The sequence below is a fragment of the Pongo abelii genome, chromosome 18, assembly GCF_028885655.2.
Source record: "Pongo abelii isolate AG06213 chromosome 18, NHGRI_mPonAbe1-v2.0_pri, whole genome shotgun sequence".
Lineage (NCBI taxonomy): Eukaryota > Metazoa > Chordata > Mammalia > Primates > Hominidae > Pongo > Pongo abelii.
The window spans coordinates 67,186,702-67,208,475 of NC_072003.2; the positions used below are offsets into that span (position 1 = coordinate 67,186,702).

General features: G+C 45.8%; 1 protein-coding gene across 3 annotated transcripts in view; it reads right to left on the reverse strand.

The window, feature by feature from the left end:
• GFOD2 (Gfo/Idh/MocA-like oxidoreductase domain containing 2) overlaps positions 1 to 19,427 on the reverse strand; it is a 51,257-nt gene extending 31,830 nt beyond the window's left edge. For 2 of the 3 annotated variants that reach the window (XM_002826548.4, XM_024233732.3), the window contains exon 1: positions 19,228 to 19,427. The gene's annotated coding sequence lies outside the window, so the exon portion shown is untranslated. The remainder of the gene's footprint in view (positions 1 to 19,227) is intronic. The other variant, XM_054535003.2, reaches the window with a different exon arrangement.
• Positions 19,428 to 21,774: the final 2,347 nt, after the last annotated feature.

Consider the following 21,774-nt stretch of genomic DNA (forward strand, 5'->3'; position numbering starts at 1 on the left):
TTTTCAGCCAAAGTATTAAATCAATTCAATGGGGAAAAAAATTCTTCTTAAGAAATGATGTTGGAGCAATTGGATATCCATATGGCAAACAATTAACCTTAACCCCTCTCTCTCACTGTTACATGCAAAAATTAATTCAAGACAGATCAAAGACCTAAATGTAGAAGCCAGAACCATAAAGCTTCTAGAAAAATACATCAGAGAGTACTTTTTGAAATCATGGGGTAAGGATTTCTTGGACAGGACACAAAAAGCACTAACTGATTGAAAACTGGATTTCAAAATTTAAAATAATTTCTGCTCATTAAAATACATCATTAAAAAAATGAAAATGCAAGCCACAGGTTGGGAAAAAATATGAGCGGAATATATATGTAACAAAGGACTTGTCAGCAGAACTCCTACAAATCAACAATAAAAAGATGAACTACCCAATTAAAAAAACTGTTGCCAGGCACGGTGGCTCATGCCTGTAATACCAGCACTGTGGAAGGCCAAGGCCGGCAGATGATGAGGTCAGGAGATTGAGACTATCTTGGCTAATACATGGTGAAACCCCATCTCTACTAAAAATACAAAAAATTAGCCGGGTGCGGTGGCGGGCCCCTGTAGTCCCAGCTACTCGGGAGGCTGAGGCAGGAGAATGGCATGAACCCGGGAGGCGGAGCTCGCAGTGAGCCGAGATCGCGCCACTGCACTCCAGCCTGGGCAACAGAGCGAGACTCCATCTCAAAAAAAAAAAAAAAAAAAAAAAATGTCCGGGCGCAGTGGCTCACACCTGTAATCCCAGCACTGTGGGAAGCCGAGACGGGTGGATCACCTGAGGTCAGGAGTTCAAGACCATCCTGGCTAACATGGTGAAACCCCATCTCTACTGAAAATACAAAAATAGCCTGGTGTGGTGGTGCATGCCTGTAATCCCAGCTACTCAGGAGGCTGAGGCAGGAGAGTTGCTTGAACCCAGGAGGCGGAGGTTGCAGGGAGCCGAGATCATGCCATTGCACTCCAGCCTGGGCCACAGAGTGAAACTCCATCTCAAAAAAAAAAAAAAAAAAGACTTACAATCCTGAAGTTTGGAGAGGATATGCGGCAAATGGAACTCTCACACATTCTTGGTGGGAGTGTAAAACAGTACAACCACTTTGGAAAATTGACAGTTTCTTATAGTCAAACATATATCAACCCAATCACAGCAACTCCACTTACAGATATTTATCTAAGAAAATAAAAACATAAGTCCACAAAAAAAATTATACAAATGTTCACAGCAGCCTTATTCATAACGGCCCCACACTAGAAACAAATGTTCACAGAACATCATAAATTATGACGTCACACAATGGAATACAGTAAAACAGTAAAAAGGAATTAACTATTAATGCATTTTTTTCTTTTTAAAAATTTTATTAATTTTTTGTAGAGATGGGAGTCTCACTATGTTGCCCAGGCTGGTCTCAACCTACTGGCCTCAAGTGATCCTCCTGCCTCGGTCTTCTAAAGTGCTGGGATTACAATGAGCCACCTCGCCTAACCTGTATGAATCTTAAAAACATTATGTAGAGTGAAAGATGGCAGGCCCACACACAAAAGACCCATACTGTAGAATTCCACTTTTTTGAAATTCAGGAATAGGCCAGTCTTATTTATAGTGACACTAGTCAGAAGGTGGCAGTGGCGGTGGTGGCTGAGATAGAGGGAATTGAACAGAAAGGGGCACAAGGCTACATTCTAGAGTGATGGAAATGTTCTGTATCTTGTTTGGTGCTTGGGTTACATGGTGGTACAACTGTCAAAACTCATCAAATTGAATATTTAAGATCTGTGTTTTTAATTGTATGTAAATTATACCTTAATTTTTAATCGCCTTAAGTAGTTGTGCCCAAGGACATAGAACAACCTGTTCACACCTTGCAAATTCAGGTCTGTAATCAAACTAAATGGATATGTGTGAATTAGAAGTCTCTTTCCTTTAAAACAAACAAACCTGTAAGCTTACTTTTGGGGACATCATCGGTACAGGCTGGGACCAAGAGAATAAGTTTTCTGAGAAAGTAACTTCAAGCTAAGGCCCAGTAGGCTGGTGAATCCCAGCACTTGCTGAGTGTATCTGAAGATGGCACTTTTCCCTGGGCAGTGTCACACTGGGTGAGTGGCTGAGCTCCAGATGTTAGGAAGTCCTCACCACTCATGAACAACTCATACTGAGGGAGGGAGGGTTCAAAAGGGGTTCTCCGGTATCATTTCTGGCAAGCAAATTTAATGATGGCTATTCATAAAGCATTGGTATGTATCAGTTTGTAGCTGTAGCTATACAGGTTGGGCAATAAGACTTGGCACTGAAAGAGTGGCAAGCCCTCACTTAGTGTCAGCCTCCACTGTGCCTCAAAAGCCACTCACCATGAGACTAGCCTCAGACCCAGCCCCACACCTTCCAGAGCACTGCATCCTGAGAGGCACCTCCACAGACTCTGTCCCCTCAGGCACATTCCAAAAGGCCAGTGTCAAGACCCATACTGTAGAATTCCCTTTATTTGACATGCAAATAAGACTCATTTGATAATCTGATTTTTCTGTGAATTCTTTTCAGTAATTTCATCCTAATATAAAGCACTGGGGCCAGAGGTGAGGGTCACGGCCCTAGTTATGAAGTGAGACAGATCCTCAATCTAACTTAAAACAAACTGTAGGGCTGAGAGCAGTGGCTCACACCTGTAATCCCAGGACTTTGGGAGGCCGAGGCAAGCGGATCACTTGAGCCCAGGAGTTTGAGACCAGCCTGGGCAACATGGCAAAACTCCTTCTCTACAAAAAATACAAAAATTAGCTAGGCATGGTGGCACAAACCTGTAGTCCCAGCTACTCAGGAGAGGAGACTGGGGTGGGAGGATCTCTAGAGCCCAGTAGGTCAAGGCTGCAGTGGGCTGTGATTGCACCACTGTACTCCAGCCTGGGCAACAGAGCCTATCTCAAAAAAAAAAAAAAAAAAAAAAAGACTGGGACATTAGCTAAGCTGATTAGGTGTTTTAGGTGCTTGTGTATAAAATGACACCTGTAATTTATGTAGGTTGATTAATAAATACTTATTAAGCACAGACTATGAGCCAGGCCTCAGCAAAGTGCAGGATGCTTCAGTAAACCAAACAGATATAGTTTCTGCTGGCATAGAGTGTACAGTCTAGGAGGAGAGATAAGATAATCAAATAATCACATAAATATGTAATTACGATTTGAGATTAAATGCTATAAAGGAAAAGAATGGTGCTAAGAGAGACTCAGCAGGATATAAATTAGCCTTATTATTATTATAATGGGGTCTCACTCTATCACCAGGCTGGAATGCAGTGGCATGATCTCAGCTCACTGCCACCTCTGCCACCTGGGTTCAAACATTCCTCCCACCTCAGCCCCCTGAGTAGCTAGGACCACAGGCACATGCCACCACACCCAGCTATTTTTTTTGTATTTTTGGTAGAGACGGGGTTTCCCATATTGCCCAGGCTGGTCTTGAGGCTGGTATTCAACTCTCGTCCTCAAGTGATCCGCCCGTCTCAGCCTCCCAAAGTGTTGGGATTACAGGCATGAGCCACCGTGCCCAGCCAAATTAGCCTTATGTTTATTTATTTTTTATTTTTTGGGGACAGAGTGTCACTCTGTCACCCAGGCTGGAGTGCAGTGGTGCAATCTTGGCTCACCACAACCTCTTGTTTCCTGGGTGCAAGTGATTCTCCTGCCTCAGCCTCCCGAGTACCTGGGATACAGGTGTGTGCCACGACGCCCAGCTGATTTTTTTTGTATTTTTATTTATTATTTTTTTAGAGACAGGGTCTTGCTCTCTTGCTCAGGCTGGAGTGCAGTGGGGCGATCATAGCTTACTGTAACCTCGAACTCCTGGGTTTAAATGATCTTCCTGCCTTGGCCTCCCCAAGTGCTGGGATTATAGGCATGAGCCAGCACACCAGCCCTGTATTTTTAGTAGAAACCAGGTTTCACCATGTTGGCCGGGCTGGTCTCAAACTCCTCACCTCAAGTGATCTGCCCGCCTTGGCCTCCCAAAGTTAGCCTTTGTTTTTTTTGTTTTTTTTTTTTTTTGAGACGGAGTCTCACTCTGTCGCCCAGGCTGAAGTGCAGTGGTGTGATCTCGGCTCACTGCAAGCTCCGCCTCCCGGGTTTATGCCATTCTCCTGCCTCAGCCTTCCGACCTCCCGAGTAGCTGGACTACAGGTGCCCGCTACCACGCCCGGCTAATTTTTTGTTTTTTAGTAGAGACAGGGTTTCACCATGTTAGCTGGGATGGTCTTGATCTCCTGACCTTGTGATCCACCTGTCTCGGCCTCCCAAAGTGCTGGGATTACAGGTGTGAGCCACCGTGCCCAGCCAGTTAGCCTTATTTTTAAAAGTGTTCAATGACAGATTTATAATGCAATTTGAGTTCCACGTAAGAAACGTTTCACACTCTGAGGCTCAATTACGATAAAAACACTGACATTGTGAGTCATTTTCTATCCACTGACCCCTACCCTGCTCCTTGACTATCAATCCCCACTTGCTGTGCTATATTCAGAGTTGGGCTCAGTCTCTTTCCCTGACTGCAAGACTCATTGCAGAGGTACCTATACCTGTCGCCATGGTCCTGAATAAAGTCTTGATCACCATGAAAAAAACCCAAACACTGACACTGGTAGTGCAGTAAAAGGCACAGCAGCCCAACGTCATTAAAAACCCAATTTGTGATTAACAGACACTCCCTCTCCCCAGAGCAGTAACCAGACCCAAAAGCATTTCTTCAGAATGAAGAGTCCAAAAGAGGTAGGAAGGAAAAGTAAAATGTTCAGAACTTCAAACTGCAATTATGCAACTCTCTCATGATGCTCTGCGTTCAGGCATCGTGGCTGAAAACCCTAGATTATTGGTTGTAAATCATACTACAAATAACCAAGCTTCAGCTATCTCATCTTTGTCAAATACAATTAAATCCAGTGGTCAATTCTCACCTTCATCCCACTTTGACCTATCAGCAGCATCTGACATGGCAGATTCCAACCTCCTTGAAATACTCTTCACCTGACTTACACAACACAAATTTCTTCTGATTTTCCTCTTACCTCTCTGACCACTTCTCGGTTCCTTCTGCTCATTTCTCCTGATGGTGACTGTAGTAACCATGGCTCAGTCCCCAGTCCATTTCTCTTTTCTATCTATAGTCACTCCCTTGGTGGTTCCATTCAGTGTCATGGCTTTTAAATATTATCTATTCCCTGATGACTCCCAAAGTTATCAGCCAGGTCCTCTTTAAGCTCCAGACGGGTGCAAACAACCACCTATTAACATCTCTACTTGGATGTTTAATAGGCATCTCAAACTTAAAACGTCCAGAACTAAACTCCTGATGTTTCTCCCCACCAAACATACTCTTCCTACAATGCCTCTATCTCAGAAACTGGTAACACAAACTTTTCAAATGCTCAAGTTAAAACCTTGGAGTTATCCTTGATTCTTCTTCTTCTCTCACATTTCACATCTGATCCATTAACAAGTCTTGCTGACTCTCTACCTTCAAAATATACCCTGCATCCAAGCACCTCCCACAAATGCTACTAATACCGTCTTTGTTCAGTCTACGCTTACCTCTCTCCTGCATTATTGCAACAGCCTAACTGGTCTCCCAGCTTCTACCCTACCTGGCCCCCTGCCTCCCATCTACTCTCAACATACCACTGAGAGGAACTCGATTAAAATGTAGTCAGATCAAGCCACTCCTCTGTCCAAACCCTCCAAAGGCTTCCCTTCTCTCTTGGAGTAAAAGTCAAAGTTCTTTCACTGATCTACAAGGCCCTACATGATACATGTCTGCAATCCCACACTCCTTTTACCTGATTTTTTTTTTTTTTTTTTTTTTTTTTTGAGACAGAGTCTCACTCTCCCTCCCAGGCTGGAGTGCAGTGGCGCAATCTCGGCTCACTGCAACCTCTGTCTCCTGGCTTCAAGTGATTATCCTGCCTCAGTCTCCCAAGTAGCTGGGACTATAGGCACATGCCACCACTCCCAGCTAATTTTTTGTATTTTTAGTAGAGACGGGGTTTCACCATGTTAGCCAGGATGGTCTTGATCTCCTGACCTCGTGATCCGCCCACCTTGGACTCCTAAAGTGCTGGGATTACAGGCCGGAGACACTGCACCCAGCCTACCTTTCTGATCTTATATCCTACTCGCTCTTCCTTTACTCACTCTGCTCTATTAACGGTAGCTTTCTGGTGTCTGCACCCCAAACATGTCAGGTACATCCTGCCTCAGGGCCTTTGCACTTACACTGTCCTCTACTGTGCAGACATCCACTTGGCTTTTTCTCTCTCTCTCACGTTTCCTTCAGGTCTCTACTTCCATGTTGGCTTTTCAGAAACAGCTGTATTTTTCCATTGTTTGTCTCTCCCCACCACCCCTGCTAGAATGTATCCTCCTTGAAGACAACAAATTTTTTGTCTGTTTTGTTCACTGCTATATCCCCAGTGCCTAAAACAAGGTCTGACATGTAGTTGGTGCTAAATATTTGCTGAAAGAATGAAAGATTTCAGACCTAGTTCCTGCACAGTCAGTCAATAAACTAAGACATATATACTGAGCTCATCAAAACCATACTATACAAAACCATATATACTGAGCTCACCAAAACCATCAGTAGGCTCTTGCAATATGCTTAAAAATGTAATAAAGAGGCCAGGTGTGGTGGCTCACGCCTGTAATCCCAGCACTTTGGGAGGCCGAGGCAGGTGGATCACGAAGTCAGGAGATTGAGACCGTCCTGGCTAACACGGTGAAACCCCATCTCTACCAAAAATACAAAAAATTAGCCGGGTATGGTGGTGGGCGCATATAGTCCCAGCTACTCGGGAGGCTGAGGTAGGAGAATGGCGTGAATCCGGGAGGCAGAGCTTGCAGTGAGCAGAGATGGCGCCACTGCACTCCAGCCTGGGCAACAGAGTGAGACTCCGTCTCAAAAAAAAAAAAAAAAAAAAAGTAATAAAGAGATTCCTTATGTCACTAGCCTAAGCAGTTTGGAGCAGAATCTGGTTTGAAGGTTCAGGAAAGAAAATAAGCATCATAATAGCTCTGCCTGATGCTTGGGGTTAGGAAGATGAGCTGCTGCTCTGTCTTCCACTACATCATGATATGCCAAGACACTGCTCTCACATAGAACTGTCTCTCCAACCATCACGCCTCCTCCACAGGGCATGACCCAGGCCTATCCATCACCTCAGTCCCCTTGCAGTCAAGTTTCCTCCCTCTTACCAGAGAAGTATATTGTGTTGAGTGAGCCTTGCAGGACCACAGTGACCTAGCATCTGAGGGTCATATTGAGTCAAATGCCAAAAGACAAATGTGAAGGGAAGGCAAGTGATAATGGACCCAAATAAAGGATAGTGACTCAAACCTGACCAGTTCATAAGGAACCACTATGGCTGCAGTGAAGCCTCCTTGCCCCCATGGCCAGTCCATCCTTCCATTCCACCAACTGGACATCCTGATGTCTCTCTCCTGGTTCCGACCATTTTCTCCCCCAACCCTTAAGCCCATAGGATAAAGCCCAAATTCCTTGATGGGGCTCACAAAGCATCTCCCCATTGTGGCTGGGGCCCTTCTTCATCTTTCTCCTATGACTGCATTTGTCAGGCTAGAAGCTACCATACCTGACCCTTTCAGTTCTGCTCAGAGATTGTGGTCCATGCTGTTTGCTTTGCTTGGGACAACCTTTTCCGACTATCCCAGGTTAATTCCTTCTCAAGAGATCTGTTAGGTCTCCAGTTAAACATCATTTCTTCAGAGAAGCCGTGCCTCAGCTGGTTAAGTGATTCTATTCACAGTCCCCACAGCAGCCTGAGCTTTGGCTTTCAAGGGCTCAGCATGCTTCGCTGGCTCACCTATTTAGTGTCTGTCATGATGGCAGGACCTTGCTTGTCTCACATGCTGCTATGTCACCAGACAGAGCACAGTGCCTGACATGGAGTAGGTGCTGAGTAATGAATGAAAAATGAGCATACAGGCCGGATGCGGTGGCTCACGCCTGTAATCCCAGAACTTTGGGAGGCCAAGGCAGGTGGATCACCTGATGCTAGGAGTTCGAGACCAGCCTGGCCAACATGGAGAAACCCTGTCTTTACTAAAAATACAAAATAATAATAATAATTAGCTGAGCATGGTGGTGCATGCCTGTAATCCCAGCTACTTGGGAGGCCAAGGCAGGAGAATCACTTGAACCTGGGATGTGGACGTTGCAGTGAGCCGAGATCATACCACTGCACTCCAGCCTGGGGGACAGAGTAAGACTCTGTCTCAAAATAAATAAATAAATAAATAAATATATAAAGGAAAGGCAAAGGAAAGAAATGCTATCCCTCCAGCTCTATAAGTTGACATGGCAGTAAACTGCTAGGCAACTACCATGTTATCAGAGAACAGACCAAGCCACAGCCAGAGATGCCAGCTCCTCAACCTAACTTGCTCCACACAGTGTCCCAGGAAGGACACTAATGACAGGCTAATGATCTATCCTATGAAGCATAACTACCCAGTGTACAAAAGGATCAGATAAATTGGATCATAAAGGAGAAGTAAACTTAACACCCATAGAAGTATCTGGATCACTATGAGGTTTTTTTTTTTTTTTGAAACGGAGTCTCCCTCTGTTGCCCAGGCTGGAGTGCAGTGGCGCGATCTTGGCTCACTGCAACCTCCACCTCCCAGGTTCAAGCGATTCTCCTGCCTCAGCCTCCTGAGTAGCTGGGATTGCAGGCATGTGCCACCACACCAGGCTAACTGTTGTGTTTTTGGTAGAGATGGGGTTTCACCATGTTGGTCAGGCTGGTTTCGAACTCCTGACCTCGTGATCCGTCCGCCTCGGCCTTCCAAAGTGCTGGGATTACAGGCGTGAGCCACTGTGCCCCACTTCAGCTAGTTATTAACACAGGCAAAGTACTTATCTACCGGCTATATTAGGTATTTATTTATTTATTTTATATATATATATTTTGAGGTGGAGTTTCCCTCTTTTTTGCCCAGGCTGGAGTGCAATGGCGCAATCTCAGCTCGCTGCAAACTCCACCTCCCAGGTTCAAGCGATTCTTCTGCCTCAGCCTTCCAAGTAGCTGGGATTACAGGTGCACACCACCACGCCCAGATAATTTTGTATTTTTAGTAGAGACAGGGTTTCACCATGTTGGCCAGGCTGGTCTTGAACTCCTGACCTCCACTAATCCACCTGCCTCGGCCTCTCAAAGTGCTGGGATTATAGGCGTGAGCCACCGCAGCCAGCCTATTTATTTTTTGAAACGGAGTCTCCCTCTGTCGCCCAGGCTGGAGTGCAGTGGCGCCATCTCAGCTTACTGCAATCTCCACCTCCAGGGTTCAAGCAATTCTCATGCCTCTGCCTCCCGAATAGCTGGGATTACAGGTGCACACCACCATACTTGGCTAATTTTTGTAGTTTTAGTAGAGACGGGGTTTCACCATGTTGGCCAGGATGGTCTCGAACATCTGACCTCAAGTGATCAGCCTGCCCTGGCCTCCCAAAGTGCTGGGATAACAGGCATGAGCCACTGTGCCCAGTCATTCCCTAAAATTTTTAAATGCCACCTGAATCAAGCATTATGCCAGCAGTTGGGACACACAAGTGTGATCCAAACAGGCCAGGTCCCTGGAGCTTACAGTTTCCATTTCTTGCTACCCAAATACCAAGGACTGATGTGACTGAAGAACATAGTGAGTGTTCCAAGACCTTTCCCTGAGGCAGGCATGTAAACCAAGACTCTGCCTTTGCCTTTGAATCACTGAGATAAAGCACACTTGTCTGTGATGCACATGAAATAGCCAACTCTAGAGAGGTGTGTTACCTGTGGTCCCAAGAAGAGGGTATTTAATCATGCTAAACATTTTTCAATGTGCAAACCTAATTGAAGTTTTCTTGTGTTTTCTACTTTCTATATAGATAGGAGTGCTCTGTTCCTGAGAAAAGTGCTTGCTATTTCAATGGTAGCAAAAGACACTTTGGGTCACCCATCTGCCTTCCTTCTGGATTTCAGGGTACTCAAGAGCACAGGGACCCTGATGGGTGTTCTCTAACTCCGTGTTACATAGTTTCTGGTCACTGGGAAGGTTAAGTAGTTCCCCTGTGACAGGAAAGGTCCAGTGCCCTTCACAAGCACTACCTACTTATACACAGAAAACTGCTTACCAGCTGGCCATGACCATGTTGAGGTGTGAGTTAACAATCTTCCAGCTAGCTGCTAAATGGGAGATGTAAAATAATCGAATCTCAGTGGCTGAGGCATGAGAATCGCTTGAACCCGGGACGTGGAGGCTGCAGTAGGCTGAGATCCCAACACTGCACTCCAGCCTGGGCAACAGAACGAGACTGTCTCAAAAAAACCACCATGAGGCCAGGCGCAGTGGCTCATGCTTGTAATCCCAGGACTTTGGGAGGCCGAGGTGGGCAGATCACCTGAGGTCAGGAGTTCAAGACCAGCCTAACCAATATGATAAAACCCTGTCTCTACTAAAAATACAAAAATTAGCCGGGCATGGTGGCATGCGCCTGTAATCCCAGCTACTCGGGAGGGTGGGACAGGAGAATCGCTTGAACCCGGGAGGCGGAGATTGCAGTGAGCCGAGATTGCACCACTGCACTCCAGCCTGGGCAACAAGAGTGAAACTCCGTCTCAAAGGAAAAAAAAAAAAAGCAAAAAAACAAAAACAAAAAAACCCACCATGAAAAGGAGCAAGCCCAGGGCTAAAAGAACTAAAACAGTCATTGACTAACAGTGATTTATTTTGAAAATAACATCACATAAGAAATACTATGTTAAATCATCTTCCCCATTGCTCCAAAATACAAGCTGTATCCCCTGAGCTTCTGAATGTGAGTTTAGGAACATGAATACAAAAGGCCGAAAAGCAACTGGAAGTATGACTGACCTCTCTTCCATCCCCCTTCTCCCTGACAATCAGAGGATGCCTGGCAGGACAATTACACAATCTCACATGCTCCCAGAGTCACCCCCAGAAGGGCCTCTGAGGCAGAATTATTTCCTAGCAGGAGCTACCCTGCCATAGAAACCACTTGCCACACGGAACTTCCTATAATATACTTGCTGTCCATCAACCACCACCAAAGAAACCCTAATGGTCAAAACTACCTGTCAACAAGAAACAGCAGTCTTAGAAAGCAACATTTAAGATCTGTATAGTCACTTTTTTTTTTTTTTTTTGAGATGGAGTCTCACTCTGTCACCCAGGTTGGAGTGCAGTGGCATGATCTCGGCTCACCACAACCTCCACCTCCTGGGTTCAAGCAATTCTCCTGCCTCAGCCTCCCGAGAAGCTGCGATTACAGGCACGCACCACCACACCCAGCTAATTTTTGTATTTTTAGTAGAGACAGGGTTTCACCATGTTGCCCAGGCTCATCTCGAACTCCTGACCTCAAGTGATCCACCCGCCTCAGCCTCCCAAAGTGCTGGGATTACAGGTGTGAGCCACTGTGCCCAGTCATGTATAGTCACCTTTCAATTACACACACACACCTCACACACAAACACACACACTCGTTAACCAGGTAACCTCATTACCGTTTGGTTCACTGACACCTGGGAAAGAAAACATCAGTGCCACCTAGTAGTCCCCGCCATCATTCTCCCCACTCACACACCAATTTTCATAGAGTGAGAGGGGGTGAAGTCTCTCAGAAAATGAGTTTATATCCTCATTTATACCAGCAAAAAACTTTAAGAGGGTTTACTTTTTAAAATATAGACCCATCTCTATTAGGAGTACAAGTACTGTAGTAAATGCAACACGAGTTATCTCAGTACTGTTTGTTTGAAATTTGTGTTGTTCATGTATTGTGATTTAACTTGTTGATGCATGTAAACTGGATGCATTTTGTTGCCACTGTATGTTTGTTTTTTTTAGGAGTCTTGCTGTGTCGCCCAGGCTGGAGTGCAGTGGAGTAATCTCAGTTCACTGCAACCTCTGCTTCCTGGGTTCAAGCCATTCTCCTGCTTCAGCCTCCCGAGTAGCTGGGATTACAGGCGCACACCACCACCCCCGGCTAATATTTATTTATTTATTATTTATTTTTTGAGACAGAGTATTGCTCTGTTGCCCAGGCTGGAGTGCAGTGGCGTGATCTTGGCTCACTGCAGCCTCTGCCTCCTGGGTTAAAGCAATTCTCCTGCCTCAGCCTCCCAAGTAGCTGGGACTTCAGGCAGGCGCCACAACACCCAGCTAATTTTTGTTGTTTTTTTTTTTTTTTTTTTTTTTTGAGACAGAGTCTCTGTCGCCCAGGCTGGAGTGCAGTGGCGTGATCTCGGCTCACCACAAGCTCCGCCTCCCAAGTTCACGCCATTCTCCTGCCTCAGCCTCTCCAAGTAGCTGGGACTACAGGCGCCCGCCACCATGCCCGGCTAATTTTTTGTATTTTTAGTAGAGACAGAGTTTCACCGTGGTCTCGATCTCCTGACCTCGTGATCTGCCCGCCTCGGCCTCCCAAAGTGTTGGGATTACAAGCGTGAGCCACCACGCCCGGCCAATTTTTGTATTTTTAGTAGAGATGGGGTTCCACCATGTTGGCCAAGCTGGTCTCGAACTCCTCACCTCAGGTGACTGGCCTACCTTAGCCTCCCAAAGTGCTGGGATTACAGGTGTAAGCCACCGCGCCTGGCTGCCACTACATGTTAAATGGTGGCCAATGTTTTTACAAAGAAATTGAACCAAAAAATAATAATAATAAAATACTAAGAAAACTATGAGTGTTTTCTTATGTTCTGTTTTGGCTATGTTTTTACATTTGTTTGGTGTATTTGTGATCATACTGTATGCACAATTTCGTATCCTGAGTTATTTTACTTACTCTTTTGACGCATTTTTCTTTTCTTTTCTTTTTTTTTTGGAGACAGAGTCTTGCTATCACCCAGACTGGAGTACAGTGGGGCAATCTTGGCTCACTACAACCTCTGCCTCCCAGGTTCAAGTGATTTTCCTGCCTCAGCCTCCTGAGTAGCTGGGACTACAGGCGTGCACCAGCACACCCAGCTAATTTTTTATATTTTTTATAGAGACAGGGTTTTGCCATCCTGGTCAGGCTGCTCTTGAACTCCTGGCCTCAGGTGATCCGCCCACCTCAGCCTCCGAAAGTACTGGGATTACAGGCGTGAGCTGCCACACTGGCCAGACATAAGCATCTTTCATGTTATCATAAATAGTTTTATGGGTTACATAATAGGTATGTCATCGTGAAAGTGGAAAGACAAATTCAAATTGTTTTTCCTCTGCTTTCACACCACAACAATCAACACAGAAGACCAAATGTGTGGGAGTTTCTCCCCACACACCAAGCAAGCAAGCAATTCTGCAGTCAACACCTGCTGGTGTCCTTCAATTCAATTCTGACGTTATCTACCTGGAGAATCGCATCAGATCCCCCAGGTAGAGTGCTCAGTCCCACAGACTTCCCCTCCCCGACTTCCAATGCCATCAAAAGCCCCAGGTTGTTTCAACTGTGCCTCTGCCTGATGGGCTACAGACTGGAAATCCTATGACTCCCTCCTTCAGATCAACTAATTTGCTAGAGCAGCTCACAGAACTCTGGGAAACACTTACTTATATTTACTGGTTTATTATAAAGAATATTACAAAGGATAGAGATGAAGAAGGTGCATAGGGCAAGGTATGGGGGAAGGGGCTTGGGGCTTTCATGCCCTCCCTGTGTTTATGGAGGCTTCATTAACTAGGCATGGTTGATTAAACCACTGGCCATTGATGATCAACTTAACCTTCAGTCCCACTCTCCTCCCCAGAGGTTGGGGAGTGGGGCTGAAAGTCCCAACCCTCTAATCATGCTTTGATGTTTCCTACGACCAGTCCCCATCCTGAAACTACCCAGGAGCTGCCAGCCACCAGTTAACTCATTAGCATACAAAAAACCATCACTCAGGAGATTCCAGGGATTTGGTTGGTGCAAAAGCAATTGCAGTTTTTGCCATTACCTTGTGGCAAAATCTGCAATTGCTTTTGCACCAACCTATTGAAATTGCATGCCAGGAAACAGAGACAGAAGACCAAATATGTATTTCACAATATCACAGCCACTGACCATATGAACTAGCTTTTCATTCTCTACTGTTACACATTTATGACATTTTCATTTTGCTTCCTGTTATACAGGTTAAGAAATTACGGTCCAGAGGCCAGGCAGGGTCACTCCAAACTGTAATCCCAGCACTTTGGGAGGCTGAGGTAAGCCGATCACTGAGGCCAGGAGCTCAAGACCAGCCTGGCCAACATGACGAAACCCCATCTCTACTAAAAATACAAAAATTAGCCAGGCATGAAGGCGCACACCTGTAATCCCAGCTACTCGGGAGGCTGAGGCACAAGAATCGCTTGAACCCGGGAAGTGGACATTGCAGTGAGCCAGGATTGTGCCACTACACTCCAGCCTGGGAGATAGAAACACTGTATCAAAAAAAAAAAATTACGATTCAGAAATTACACGATTTGCCTAAGGTTATCATCCTAAGTAAAATACAATTATGAAAGTAAATAATAAAGATTTTGAGGTTATAAAGTGATACAGTAAAATCTCAAAGCCAAGTAGAAGTGTTTTGGGTTCTATTTTGGGGTTATCTATTCTCAAGAGAAATCGAGAGCTGACAACTTGAGAGTAGCACAGTTATCCCAGGCCAGAAAGGAAGACCACACTAAGTACTCAGTTCCCATTTTTCACAGTCTTCATTCCAAATCCTTGATTACAGAGGACTGATAGAAATCTTTACAGAAGCTCTTGGGAATGACTTAGAGAGGTGGCAGAGAGAGTGAGCTATGTTCCCATGAATTTCAGGACTATCCAGGGTCCCAAAGAGTATATACATTTTATCACTGGCTACCTTGAGAAATAACAGTACCTTGGACAAAAACACTACTTGCAACTCCTTTCTAAGAGCAGGAGCTAGCAAACAAGTGCTTAAGGATAGGGTTCAAGCATAGTAAGTAACGTGGAAATATTCGACTCTTCCTTCTTAATGTTTAATCCATATTTTCTTTTCTTTTCTTTTTTTTTTTTTTTTTGAGACGTACTTTCACTCTTGTTGCCCAGGCTAGAGTGCAATGGCATGATCTTGGCTTACTGCAACCTCTGCCTCCCAAGTTCTAGCAATTCTCCTGCCTCAGCCTCCCTAGTAGCTGGGATTACAGGGACCCGCCATCACACCCAGCTAGTTTTTTGTATTTTTAGTACAGACGGGTTTTCACTATGTTGGCCAGGCTGGTCTCTAACTCCTGACCTCATGCGATCCACCTGCCTCAGCCTCCCAAAGTGCTGGGATTACAGGCGTGAGCCACCACACCTGGCTCTAATCCATATTTTCTAAGTGTTTATTCACATCACCATGAGAGAAATTTTTTTTTTTTTTGGTCTTTGAAGACAAGGTACTTTAGTGAGCTCATTCCCAACCCAATGTCTAATTTATAAGGAGGTGTTAGAGTATAGGGAATTCTTCCTGCTTTCATGTTTTTCTCAGTATCTCTTATCATTCTAACCTTCATGAACCCAAGCTTTTCAAGTATCTTTCATTCTCACTTTTTAAAACACCTGCCATTTAAATTTTCAAGTAATAAGGACTTTTAGACTCCAAATTTCAGTTTGCTTTTAAATTTGCTAATATAAATCTACTACTTTTGAATGTAAGAAAGATAATGTTCCATTACTATACTGTCTATAAGTTCTCAAAAACAGCAAAATCTCCTATTCCATTCTTTCCTAGATGTACTCTAATTCCAATTGTGGATTTGTTCTAGAATTGGACCCCCTGTTATAGAGACCCCCATCTCTACAAAAAAAAAAAAAAACAAAAAAAACTTGTTTTATTAGCTGTCTGTGGTGGCATGCACCTGTGGTCCCAGCTACTCAGGAGGCTGAGGTGGGAGGATCACTTGAGCCCAGAAGTTAGAGGCTGCAGCGAGCTGTGATCACGCCACTGTACTCCAGGCTTGGTGACAGAGCAAGACCCTGTCTCAAAAATGAATAAACATTTAAAAATAAGTATGTATGAGTGACTTTTCAGGCATCAGAAAGGCACTTTTCCTATTTCTAAGTTAGTGGTCTCTCTGATCCTGTGTTTTCTGAACACCGACCTCTGCATTTCAACTTCTAACATCAGATGACATTGCAACCCCATTCCATTCCTCCTCTTATGGGAAAACTAGAAAATCAGTTCAGTGAAAGTAGCTTCTGTTAGCATTGCTGGTTTATCTGGTAGGGTTTCCTCATGGTTGGCCTGTCAAACACTGTTGATTACTTTATTACAGGCCAGATATGATAACTGCCCTCAGCTGCTCCAGAAAATGGCATAGAAGTTAAGTAATTATTTGTCAAAGGTTTCACTGTCATAGCAACCAGGACTTTTGAGAGTCCTCTGTAAGTCTACCCTTCTCTGAAAACAAGTGTTTTTCTGATTGGAGTTCAGAAAACGCACACAAATCCACAGGGCACACCACAGCCGTATTTAAGCAGTACCCTCTCCAAAAGCTCATTCAAAGTATTTGTGCCCACGTTCAAAACACCCTCCCACACTCCATCCAGTTCCACAGGTGGCAACTGCTCCCTTCCATTTTACCTTGACTTGATTTTGGCCTACTTGTCTTACCTTCCTCTGGGTCAACCTGAAAGTAATGAAGGTTTCTGCACAGAACACAGTGATTTTCATGAAGCCTTTCTGACAGAATTTGGTTAACAGTACTGATTTTCCCCAGAGGTTACATTTGCTTTTGATAATGACCCATTGTATCTCCTGAGGTATTTATACAAAATAACCCCACAGGTGCAAGAAAAGTCGGTAAAAAGCACAGTCACAATACACATAGTTATGGTATGACGCTGAATTATGAAGCTAAGACAAACTTTTCTTCTTCTTCTTCTTTTTTTTTTTTTTTTTTGAAACAGAATTTAGCTCTTGTCGTCCAGGCTGGAGTGCAATGGCGTGATCTCGGCTCACTGCAAATTCTGCCTCCCAGATTCAAGCAATTCTCCTGCCTCAGCCTCCCAAGTTGCTGGGATTACAGGCGTGCAACACCATGCCCCGATAATTTTGTATTTTTAGTAGAGACGGGGTTTCATTATGTTGGTGAGGCTGTTCTCAAACTCCTGACCTCAGATAATCCACCCACCTTGGCCTCTCAAAGTGCTAGGATTACAGGCATGAGCCACTGTGCCCGGCCCAAAGCTTTCTTCTTTAAACTGATTTCACCTGTTAACATTATTATACTTCCAATGTATCTTCTTATAAGGGCAAGGGGGAAAACCTGCTGCAAAGCCAAATGTAAATAGAAAATTAGTTTTTATCAAGCTAGGGACAAACTGACTTTGATGATTAGAATCAGGGACCATCTTTTAAAAATCACATACTTCTAATTTTTAAGTTTTGGGTCAGAGGAGGCTTTTTTAAAAATTGCTAGTTCTACCACCAATGTGTTCTAGTATTACTATAGAAATCAGATAGCAATTGCCCTAGCAAATAAAAATAATAATGAGGGCTGGGCGTGGTGGCTCACACCTGTAATCTCAGCACTTTGGGAGGCCGAGGCAGGCAGATCATCTGAGGTCAGGAGTTCGAGACCAGCCTGGCCAACATGGTGAAACCTCTTCTCTACTAAACATACAAAAATTAGCTGGACGTGGTGGTACATGCCTGTAGTCCCAGCTACTCAGGAGGCTGAGGCCAGAGAATCGCTTGAACCTGGGAGGCGGAGGTTGCAGTGAGCTGAGATTGCACCACTGCACTCCAGTCTGGGTGACAGAGTAAGACTCCGTCTCGATAGACAGATAGATAGATAGAGAATTAGACCCAAACCAATGATTATTCCATAGCAAAGTGGGAAAAGCAGGTGGTAAGAGAAAACCTCTCACAACAGAATCTTTATCTGTGAAATAAGGATTCGACCAACAGAAGCGTCTGTTGAAAATTTTCCTCTCTTGGTCCAGGCAGGTTCTCTAAACTCCCAATCCCAAAGCAGTTAATTTTTTCACGTTTTCTGTAAAATGGATGGCCTTAAAACTCTTTTGTTCTCTAGTGTAGCTTTCCAGAAGGAAATAAGTTTCCTTATCAAGAATGAATCTAGCTTCCCCGACTCAAAAACAACCATCTTCTCTATATTGCTCCATATCACACTAAATTTAAGCGTCTTCCTTTTCTAAATTAAATGCTGTTCCCTTCAACTTAAGGGCCACACACTAAGGGCTATTCCTTTAGAGGCTTTTGGGCCCCATAGATCACAAAGGTGGTGCCCTGCCCTAGTTCTTTCTGGACATTTAAAAGGGCATCCACTTTCTTGCCCTCAGGATAACATTATAGGAACAATGAACATAAATAAGACAGTTAAATAAGCTTCCCTGATGCCTATCCAATGCAGCTTTCAACTCTTCTATCCTGCCTTGTTCTTTAGATCGTGCTGTAGTCTGGAGGGTAAACTCTTCACACAACCATTCCCAAGCCCTCATGTCCCTGTCCACTCTTCCTCCCTCACCTTTTAAGTGTGATAGGGCCTTGATGGGAATACCTCACTTCACCTTTTGTCTCAAGTCCATCTGCTTCCTTCCAGAGCTACAAATACAAAGGTAGGCCAGGGCCATTGAGACGTGGCCATAGGGCACATAGGGGCTGGCAGAGCCACTCGCACCTTCTGGGGTGTCCCTTCTTCCACCTGTCAACTGAACACCCGTTTCTTAAAGATTTATCCCCAAAAGTCCCATCTCATTCTGAAAGGGGACGAACCAGCTACCCCACGAGCCCTTTGTCTGAAGCTTCTACACCTCACATATCCTCATCCACAAAGCGTCCATCCTCACACAGTCAGGAGGTCCGCTTGGCACAGGGCGGGGGAGACTAGGTTTTCGCATCTGGTAAAAGGATGGGTTATCTCTCAGGTTCTTCCATGATCCCAAATCCTATAATTCTACCATCAAGCCTGCGGGTCTTATTTCTGCGGTGGAAAGGGCGAACCCCAAGGCGACCCTCCACTCCACGCGCCTGCAGGCAGCTGGAACGAGCCCCCTCCAGCCCCGGCTCTGCGGGTCCACGCCTCCAACCTCCGGCGCCGGGCCGCGGAGGAGGCCCTGTGGGCGCCCGCTCCCGGCCGCGCCATGCCCTCTTTCGCCCTCACCCGCCGCCGGTGGCCGCCTCTCACCTGGCACGCTGGCATCGCCCACTCCGCGCTGCACTGGAGACCATGGGTCCGGCGGGGTCTCGGCGGCCACCCATCCGCCTTAAGGAAGGCTGGCGGGGATGCGCGGGCCCCGGAGTCCAGGGCGCCGCCACCGGGAACGCGCCGCCTGGTTTCTAAGGAACCGGGGGCTCTGGAAAGGGAGGGGGGCGGCTGGAGGACTGCGCATGCTCCGTAACGCGGGTGGGCCTGCGCGGGGAGGGGCCGTAGCCGGGAGCTGCGCATGCTCGCTCGTTGGGGGCGGAGCTTAAGCAGCCTGGCTAGGAGGCTCAGGTTATTCATTTCCGGCGGCGGAGGCGGCAGTTTCCTAAGCTTGGCTTCTCTCTGTTCCGCTGACCCGCGTCAGGGACCAGGTTTTGGGAGCTGTTGTTAGCCTCAGTTGTCCTGGAATGAAAGACGGTTTCGTGTTGGACAACGACATATCTGCAGAAGGCCAGTTCTCTCGAACTCGTCGGACTTCCTGGCTCCCTGACTCCCAGTGACTCGTTTTTCCGTTTTCTCAGGTGCCTGTCTGGGCGCCTCTTCCTCTGGATGTTTTTTTATTGTTCCTTAAATATCAGTGCTCTTCAAGACTGTGACCTCAGTCCCCTTGGCCTCTTTACTGAAGCCTATGCCCCACCAAAGTAAATAGCAGACTATCCGCTAGAGTAAGGAAGCCGGTAGACATTAGCATAAAACTGGCTGTGTAGGAAATGTGATTGGGGTTTGTATCTGCATGGGGAGCCCCCGTCCCTGCTTGTCTGACCCTCCTGCTGAGTATCAAGATCCCCACTCAACTGGCATTAGGAAGGTCTCCCAGCCATCATTCCAGAGCAGCCTGTGGTGACAGAATATGTCAGCTGACGTAAGCGTGAGGCAGTTCCTACTGAGATATGCTAACTAGCAGCAGAGCTATTCCTGCTTTGAGCGGAGACAGGACTCCTACCACCTCTGTCAGCATGGAAGGCTCCCAGAGTGATGAGAAGTTGTAACCCCTAAACCCCCCCTCTTCTGATGGGGTTTTATCCTTTCTCTCCTGGATCCTCAAGAGCCAGGCAGAAGGGAAGCAGAGTCAAAATGTGCCTGTTTGATCTGTTTCTTAGTCATTGTTCGGAGTTCCACTCTTCTTGAGTAGAATTTCTCAACAGTGGCACTACTGACATTTTGGACCTGATAATTCTTTGTTGGGCAGGGGTGGGGGGAGCTGTCTGCATTGTAGGATGTTTGGCAGCATCCCTGGCTCTACCCAGTAGATGCCAGTAGCACCCCAAGCCCAGTTGTGACTACCAAAAATATCTCCAGACATTGCCAAGTGTCTCCCTGGGAGCAAAATCATTCCCAGTTGAGAACCACTAGTCTAGAGGAAAATGAGCCTACTCTGGCTTTACTTATATAGAACCAGGACTTTATGCTTAATCTAAAACCCATATTTTCCCCTCTATGCTACCTCTTCCCTAAGAGCATTCTATAGAGTAATAGTCCTGTAAGATTCTACTGAGTGACACAGTCTGTAGTAACGTAAGTTTGGAAAGTGCAGGGTTAAGCAACACATTTTAACACAGGATTATGAGCGTTTAATTAGCTGGTGGTGGTGGCGATCACTGTGAACATCCATAAGACAGTTTTCCTAATTTACTGGACCACAGAAGAACCCTTTTCCTTTGGCAAACCTCCCAATTCCAGTGACTTTTAGCCACTGCCTGCCCCCTTCTGTTCTGTGTTATTTTGTGGTACTATTATCCATCCCATCACCCCCAACCAAAGTCTGCATTTGCCTTGTCTCTTGCTTCTCGTATTTCCCTCACATTCAGTTATTCATCTTGTACCTCCAGTTCTCTCCTAAATATTTCTCAAAACTGCCCTCTTTGCAGCCTCCTACCTGGGTTCTTTTGCTCCAATTTGTCTCCAGTACCACCTCCAGGTGGACACCAGCATGATCTACCATATCCCTCCTCTGCATAAAACCCTGGTGCCTTGGGGCCAGGGGAGGCAGGAGTGGGCCAGTCACACCAGTGGGCATCCTCATGGAGGAAGGATGCTCATGAGTACTGTGTGTCCCTGTGTGCCAAGCACTGCTGTATATCTGCCATAATCCCGTACCTCCACAGGGCAGAAGGATTTACCATGTTTTAAGGATGGGGTAACAGTCTCAGAGAAAGAGGTTAACTTTCCACGTTAACACAGTAAATGGTGCGACGATTTTGAACACAAGCTCTTGCTCCTCAGGCAAGAGACAGGAAGCTAATTTCAATACCCATCAGGCTGGGTGCCGTGGCTCACGCCTGTAATCCTAGTACTTTGGGAGGCCAAGGCAGGAGGACTGCTTGAGACCAGGAGTTTGAGACCAGCCTGGCCAACATGGTGAAACTTCTCTATAAAATATACAAAACTTAGCCAGGCACGGTGACACATACCTGTAGTTTTAGCAACTTGGGAGGCTGAGGTGGGAGGATCGCTTGAGCCTGGGAGGTTGAGGTAGCAGTGAGCCATAATCATGCTACTGCACTCCAGCCTGGGAGACAGAGCAAGACT